Below are 7,586 nucleotides of genomic sequence, written 5' to 3'. Positions count from 1 at the left end.
TTTCCTCCCGTAGGGTGCCTCGATGCCTGCCCGCCGCGCCGCCGTTCAGGGTGGTGACAGCCCCGCGGCGCCGCCATATTGGTTTGAAGAAGCGCCTCGCGCGCCCGCCGAGCTATCGTTGCAGAGGGCAGGATTCTTACCAATCGCATCGGAAGCTGAAAATTTCTGGCATGTGTGGAATTATGCTTTCGGGCTGAAATACAGAGCTCATATTCTGTTGTAAAAAAGCACAGTAGTCATGTTGGCAGAGCGCTGCGGTGTTACAAGGAGAGGCGATTGGCGAGTCGGAATGTTAATTGAGTTTTCACTGTCGCAATATTATTTCGTTTGGACGGTGGAAAATTTTTTGACAAAACCGTTTGAGAAATTACACAACGCTTATCTGTTCACGTGTTGGTAGGCTCCCTCGAAACTTTGAAGCACATGTTTCGTTTGCAGCGTTTAACAGCAGTTCACGGCCTTATATCACAGAGTCCCAGCCGTAACACAGACGCAACACTAATTTTAAAGATGTTCTTGTGCACGCCAAACTACAGAAAAAGAAGAAGTTGGGAACCAATCCCTGTGGTCGCCCCAGGTGCTCTACATGCAAACACATTCAATCCACTACTACAGTAAAAAGTACAGCGTCGAATTACACACACAAGGTAACTTCGGCTTTCACCTGCACATCAAGCAATGTAGTCTACTGTCTAGAATGCGCCGCTTGTAGCAAACAATACATAGGTGAGACCGGACAACAAATCAATACAAGACTCAATGGTCACCGCGCGGACACAAAACACAATTTACCCAAAGCAGTAGCCAGCCACTTTAATGAACATGGACATATGTTTGACAAAGCAAGGCTCTATATACTACAAACAAATTTCCGTACCCCTCGCGAAAGGAAGTACACGGAATCATACCTCATACACAAGTTTAATTGCCTACACCCGACAGGAATTAATTTGGCACGCGGCAACTTAGAATCTTTAAAAGCTGTAACTTAAATCTGAAACTCTCATATCATCAACCAATACACAAAACACATTAGGCCACCAGCCAACTTTAATTCTTAACCTCACCTACTCTTTCATTTCGGAGGAAAAAAGGGGAGGGAGGAGGGAAAAGAAAAAAAAGAAAAAAATTTCCTGCCTACTACTCAATTTAATGTACTCTTTCAGGATTTTACGTCTATACCAAGTGTACGATCCCCTCCTTCCATGTACACGTGCCCGTGCCCGCCTCTGCACGCGTCACCCTCCTGTTTGCTATACCGATTTCGCCCCCCCTTCCCCCTGCCCCCCTTTTTTAGTCCTTTTTTTTTTGAAACCCCCTCGACAACACATTCCGAAGTCAATATGCCTTTTTCGGCGCCTCAACCCAGAGTATCGCCTTCTGGATGCCGCCGTAACGACACCTACGTTAAGCGCGTGGGGCAGTGCCCCTTGAAAGACCATGCCACTGCCTTTCAGTCTCCCCACACATTGCACCGCAGACTCCTCGTCGCCACCTTAACTATTTCAAAATTACTCGACCTATTGCTTGACCGGCCGTTCTAATGCCTCAAAAACATGCCGCCAACGACTCCCCCTGAATTACTCCTAACCTTTCGCATCCCCAACACGATCCCAAGCCCCCGTATTGCTTAAAGATTTCATTTTTCTCTTTCTTTTTCTTTCACCCCCCCCCCTTTGTTGTGTCTTGGTACGGCCCTGGCTCCCCGCTCCTTTTTTTCCTTTTCCCCTTTTTTCTGCTTCTATTTCTTTTCTTTCCTCTCCGCGTGCCCACTCTCACGCTCTTGTCCCTTCGTCTTGAGAATGAGGCTCACAGACGTCGGACGACAGCGCCTGTTCCCTCTTGTAATCTCTCTCTTTAAAACCAGCCGCCAGCGACAACACCCGCACGTGACGTCACTGCACTAACCCTTTAAAACTAACACGCCGAGGATGACGAGGCCGCCTTTGACGAAGATAGGTCCACCTATCGAAACGTTGGCCAGCCTGTCTGAGGTACTTCAACCCTGTTTAAAAAATTTTATACCACAGTGTGCCATTCCATCTGCCAGCCCCTTTCTTGTTTTTGGACGATAAGAATACTGTTACACTGCAAGAGCGTGTGCGAAAATGTTTTCAATGTCGGTTGCTCACGAGAGCACGAAAATGCCGCCTCACCAACTCGTCGACCGCACGGGAGACACGAGCAGCGGGCAGCAACGTCGAACCAATATGGCGGCGCGTCTGCCGAACGGCGGCGCGGAGCGGTACAAAGGCTGTCACCACCCTGAACGGCGGCGCGGCGGGCAGGCATCGAGGCACCCTATCCTCCCGCGGTGCGAGTAACCAGCGAAATGAACAAGAGATGGCAGCGCCGGCGCTTGCGTCGCGCTAGTGGTTATCTCTGGCGCCCGCAACGCTATCAGTGATATTCGGCCGTTTCTCTGCCAGCCGAGTCGGGCTGAGTCACTTACGTTTCACGAAATAGCGATAACGTGGCCTAGAACGTGCGCGCATCACCACTGGTAGGTCGCGTATGTTGTCTCAAGCAAGAAAACAAGCGCGTTGGCGCCAACATGCGATGACTCATTGCATTTTCCGGGGACACGCATCCTAGCTATTGAAGCAGACGACGGCTTGTACGCAGCAGACGACGGAAGCGCGAAGCCTTTTCGACGGAACAACCATACGCTTTGAGATAGCTGCTTTATTTTTACTGCGGAGGAAAACTGTTTTGCGTTACCGATAACGCTACATTCAAAGTCTTCATTTCAGTTTCTTAGGCAAAACGTCAAGTTGGCGTCACGTTACGTAAGCAAAACTGGGCCACCAGCGCCATTTTATTTGCGTCGCGCCTACGTCACGCACCGAAGAAAATGGCGGAATGTCCAGAATAGCGCCCCAGGTGTTCTGTGGCTTTACTGGGTTTCTGGCTGCTGCGCCTCGATCGTGGTCCCGCCAGTTTGGTTGCTGTGTGGCAAACGTAGCGCCTACATTATATAGGCGCTACGTTTGCTACACAGCAACTAAACTGGCGGGAACACGATCGAGGCGCAGAATACATGTAGCGCTGAGTCATATCGAGTTAAGGCACACTCTGAACTGACTTTTAAGGGCATCCCGAGCGGTTTTTCGTTTATTACGCCGCCGTTACGCCGAGTTATGCCGCCGCGCTCCAGCTGTTGCATTTCGTGTAGGGCTACTGGCAAAATGCGGTTTCCAGGTGGCACGATGGCCTCGACTGGAATAAACGCACACGACACCAAAGATTGAGTAAGCCTGAAAATATTTTATTTGCATTTTACAAGTACAACAAAAAGCACACGTCTACGCATCCACACAAACGCGGTTACATAGTCAAGAACATAGGCAAGAAATGGCTCATTAATAAGGGTAGCACAAACGCACAAGAAAGAAGACCTAAGCTACAAAACGTACGGTCGGCTGCTAAGTATAATAATTTCCCTGTCACCGCGTGTCACTTTTATGCAGCATCTTTACAGCACTACCAGGCCGGGTAGTTTGGCGGAAAGAACGCAACAGCTTACGGCCGTCAGCTGCCTCTGTCATAATTATCCTAATCTCCGCATCAACGTCGTGCAAGTCCGCATACAGGCATCTGTATCTGAACCATATATGTGCCAGCTTAATACACGTGTAGTGAAATTATGACAACCACTGCGTCTTATCAAACGTATTGGTTTTGCAAATGCGCATTACAGCTGACGGAACGACATACTGTATGTGAAGCACAAGAGAACAAGGACAAAAGGAGGGTACAACACTTGAAGAAATGAAGAATTAGTAGGCGTACAGCAAACAAGCGATGACGGAGAACACACAATGATCGGGTGTTCTGTGACATCGCTTTGCGTATTTAGGGTGTTATGGAGGTCAACGGCATAAAAACGTACCTTCAAGCGTACTCCCTCAACCTCCGCCGCATTCATTATGATAATCAACGCCTAAACAAAATGAGGCACTATTTTTTGCCAAGAGTATACCTCTTTACAGCAAGTCTATGTAATGACTCGCAGACGAAACCAGCATGCTTTCGAAAATGTTTTACCGCCGTAGTATTCGAACGCCAACGGCCAGGAAACACGTCGATGCCAATAGGCTGTCGGCTGTCGGTGGTTAATCAAGTACAAAAACCTTGATGCTATTACTAAAAAGCAGCTTCAACAATCGAATTTAAAAAAAAATCAACTGCCTATTTGCCTGAGGTAACAAAACATCCTTAGACACCTCGATTGTTTATGTCAATGGTTTGTGTAAAGTAAAAAATTCAGCATGTTCAGCGCCCCTAGCAGAAAAAGCACAAATTAAAGTATTCGACCAAATTACAGTATCTCCACTTGCGCGCTTACGCTGAAACACGCCTCGATTGATTTTTCGCCCTCTGTGGCCATTTGTTGAACTTGAGAGTGTACGGGGCCTGTGCAAACCACCATTACTCGCGAGGCGCGGCAGGCGCTAGGCGCGCGAACGCGAGCTAGCGCGCGTCCGCAAGCGTACGTGTGGTCTCGGCTTAAAGGATGAGAGCAACATGAAATTGGCCGGCAAAAAACGCGAAAGGAACTTCGCAGCACAATACGAACGAACCGTATATGCCGCAAACGAGGGCGCCACGCGATTAGCAAGGCGCGCTCTCTCCTTCTCATGATGGTGTCTATAGAGCTCTCTCTCTCTCTTTTATGGCCTCCGAGGTCGTAGAGGTGTGACTACAGTGACGGGGCCCGGCACTTTAACATCTGCACTACAGTGACGGGGCCCGGTACTTTAACATCCACACTACGGTGACGGGGCCTGTCGCTTTAACAACAACACTACACCGACGGGGCCGTCACTATAACGATGTTGGTATGGGCGAGGACGACTTACGGAGTCGCCATCTGTCGGAAGCGCCTCACATGCGTCGGCGTTAAACATACTACGCGGCAGCCCTCCTGAACAATTTTGCAAGTACTCTCGAAATGGCAGTATTTTACCTTTAAAATGATCATGTTGGATAAACGGAAAGCACAGAATGGTTTACAAACACTATCTTTTTGCCTACTACGTACAGTAAGCTGGGACACTGCGAGCGGTCGCCGCGATCAATTCCACCGAACCGGTTTGCGTGAAACGAAAGCAATCGCTGAGAAAACTATGTGAAAGATGTTCTTATAGTGGGATGGCTGTCTGTGTAACTAAATGTAGCATAACAGAATGAAGCTGCAATGCAGCGATCGCACGGGTTCGCGGTGACCGACTTCGCGTCTGCATGCATGTCCTCGCGCAATGTTTCGCTTTCGCTCCGATCACGTTTTCGCCGTGCCGTGAGCTTTATGCCGCAGCATATGACCATTTGACAGTACGCAAGCAACCATTGTTGCATGGACACTATCGGAGCTGTTCAAAAATAATTTTGTTATAGCTATGGTCTTCGACGCCTACAGCGACTTGCGATGTTCCGTTGCGATGATTCAGTCTTAATTTTTTTTTCTTTCCTCTAAAGTCTTGGAATCTTCAATATCATCATTTCTCAAATTTTATCGAACTGCATGTTTATCAATCTTCTAAGCGAGCAATTACTCGCTGCTTCTTTTTCTTAATTCAGTAGAATATTCATTGTCTGGTGCTACACAAGCAGGAACATGTGCCGTGCCTTTTTTAATGTGTTTTTACCATTCCCCTTCCATTAGAGTGAACTTTCTTTCTTTATTATAATCATCACAGGTGTTACAGTGCATACGCAAAAGATTGTACATTCGTGGACAAGTACCCATTGCGGTCGTTCGATCCGTATGTGTGCAATCGATGTATTCCGTTACTGCACGGAAGTTGCTGACATCGTGAAATTCACGTGGTGTTGTGGACAGTACTGGAATAAAATACCGCGGTCCGTGAAGTGCTCGGCATCCCCATAAGCGCCAGCACAGAGAAGCTCATGCAGCTGGGGGTCCACAACACCTTCGATGAGGTTGGGTCACAGAAGTTAGTCCAGGTTGTCAGGCTCGCTTCCTCGCCTGCGGGGTGGCGGATCCTGGAGGCGCTGGACTTTAACCCTACAGGGAAAGGCGGTGCGTGCTCGACCCGTGGTCGCGGGAGGCCGTCACGGTCTCGCCGTTCCCGCGCAACGTGCACCCGCAACGCAATGTAGGCACACGCCGGGCCCGAGCTGCCGCACTTCTCGGATCCGTCGCCGACGATCCACGATCGGTCGCGTTCGTCGACGTCGCCCAATACGGTTCGTCCGACCGGTTCGCGGCGGCCGTGGTGGTTCACAGGGGCAACCTAACGCCGCGTCCGCGCGGGGCAGGTGTCCGGATTGCGGAGATCCATTCTGCACTTAGAACACATGCTCTGGCGGTGTCCCTCGTTACGGGACCACGGTCATCTCACCACGGAAGAAGAGTGGGAGGAGGCGGTGAGGCACGGCCTGCCCGTCCCAACGTCGGAAGGGCTCGCGGCCGCCCCCTCCCTCATAAGGGGGTTTCGGAGTCGCTCCTCAGCACCTTAATAAAGTTCACTGCCTGCCGTGAAGTGCTCGAAGTTGTTTGCATAGAATGTTTGAAAGAACTGCAGGGCAGAGGTTAAAGCGCCGAGCCCCGTCACTGTAGTGTATATGTTAAAGTACCGGGGCCCGTCACTGTAGTACAGATGTTAAAGTGCCGGGTCCCGTCACTGTAGTGCATATGTTAAAGTACCGGGCCCCGTCACTGTAGTACAGATGTTAAAGTGCCGGGCCCCGTCACTGTAGTCACTACCTATAACATAATGGGAAACAAAAACCGATTTAAGGATTGGATTGGACTGGATTGAATGCAATCGCGCGTTCGCTTTCAGTTTCGCAATTTGCATAAGTTGTGTCTAAAGCGAACTGAGCGGGCTGCACAAGAGATTTTGAAGACTTGGAGCTTGCAAGATTTTCACCACCATCTTCATCCTCATAATCAACGTGTTTCCTATTCTTTCGACTCCACTAAAGCGTGATGTCGCGAAAGACAAAAAGCAATGTACGTTGAAAGTGCGTTTGAAGGCGCAGGAACACCTCCAAGTTCCAACGGTGAAAAAATTCGTTGCTTGCAAACACAAAATGTCACAGTTGTTAGCGCGGGCCACGCTGACATTTTCGACTTGTTTTATAATAAGGATTTCGGAACCCTTGCTTTGTCAGATGGAAGAGAGGGCAGCTCAGAAAGTACTGTCCCCTAGTGAGAGTTCAGATCTCAGCCGACCATCATCGTCCGTACAACCACCTCAAACAAGGTCTCCAACACCGCAGGGATGAAGGAGATTTGGGGTTCGAGGCGGAGGTCATGTTCAGAACGGGATCAAGCCACCGTACTCTGGCGGGAGCGGCTCTCGGCGCCTTGGCACCGCATTTGAGCGCGCTACCAGCGCCTTCGTAAGTGGCGATCGAGTTCTTCAGAACTCCACTTCCTTGTCGTTGGGAGAAAATTATCATAGGCCGGCACCATGTTTGGGAGAATTGGAGTGTACCCAACTCCAGGTGGAACCACAGTTCCTTCCCGATTTTTGCCAATACTTCGTGGAGTCCCGGTTGTTTGTCCGCGAACGTTGCTTTGCTTTTTTTGAAACAGAACAGCGCGGTATTCACGA

This window comes from Dermacentor albipictus, unplaced genomic scaffold, assembly GCF_038994185.2.
Source record: "Dermacentor albipictus isolate Rhodes 1998 colony unplaced genomic scaffold, USDA_Dalb.pri_finalv2 scaffold_152, whole genome shotgun sequence".
Taxonomy (NCBI): Eukaryota; Metazoa; Arthropoda; class Arachnida; order Ixodida; family Ixodidae; genus Dermacentor; species Dermacentor albipictus.
Note: the sequence above shows the minus strand (reverse complement) of the source record.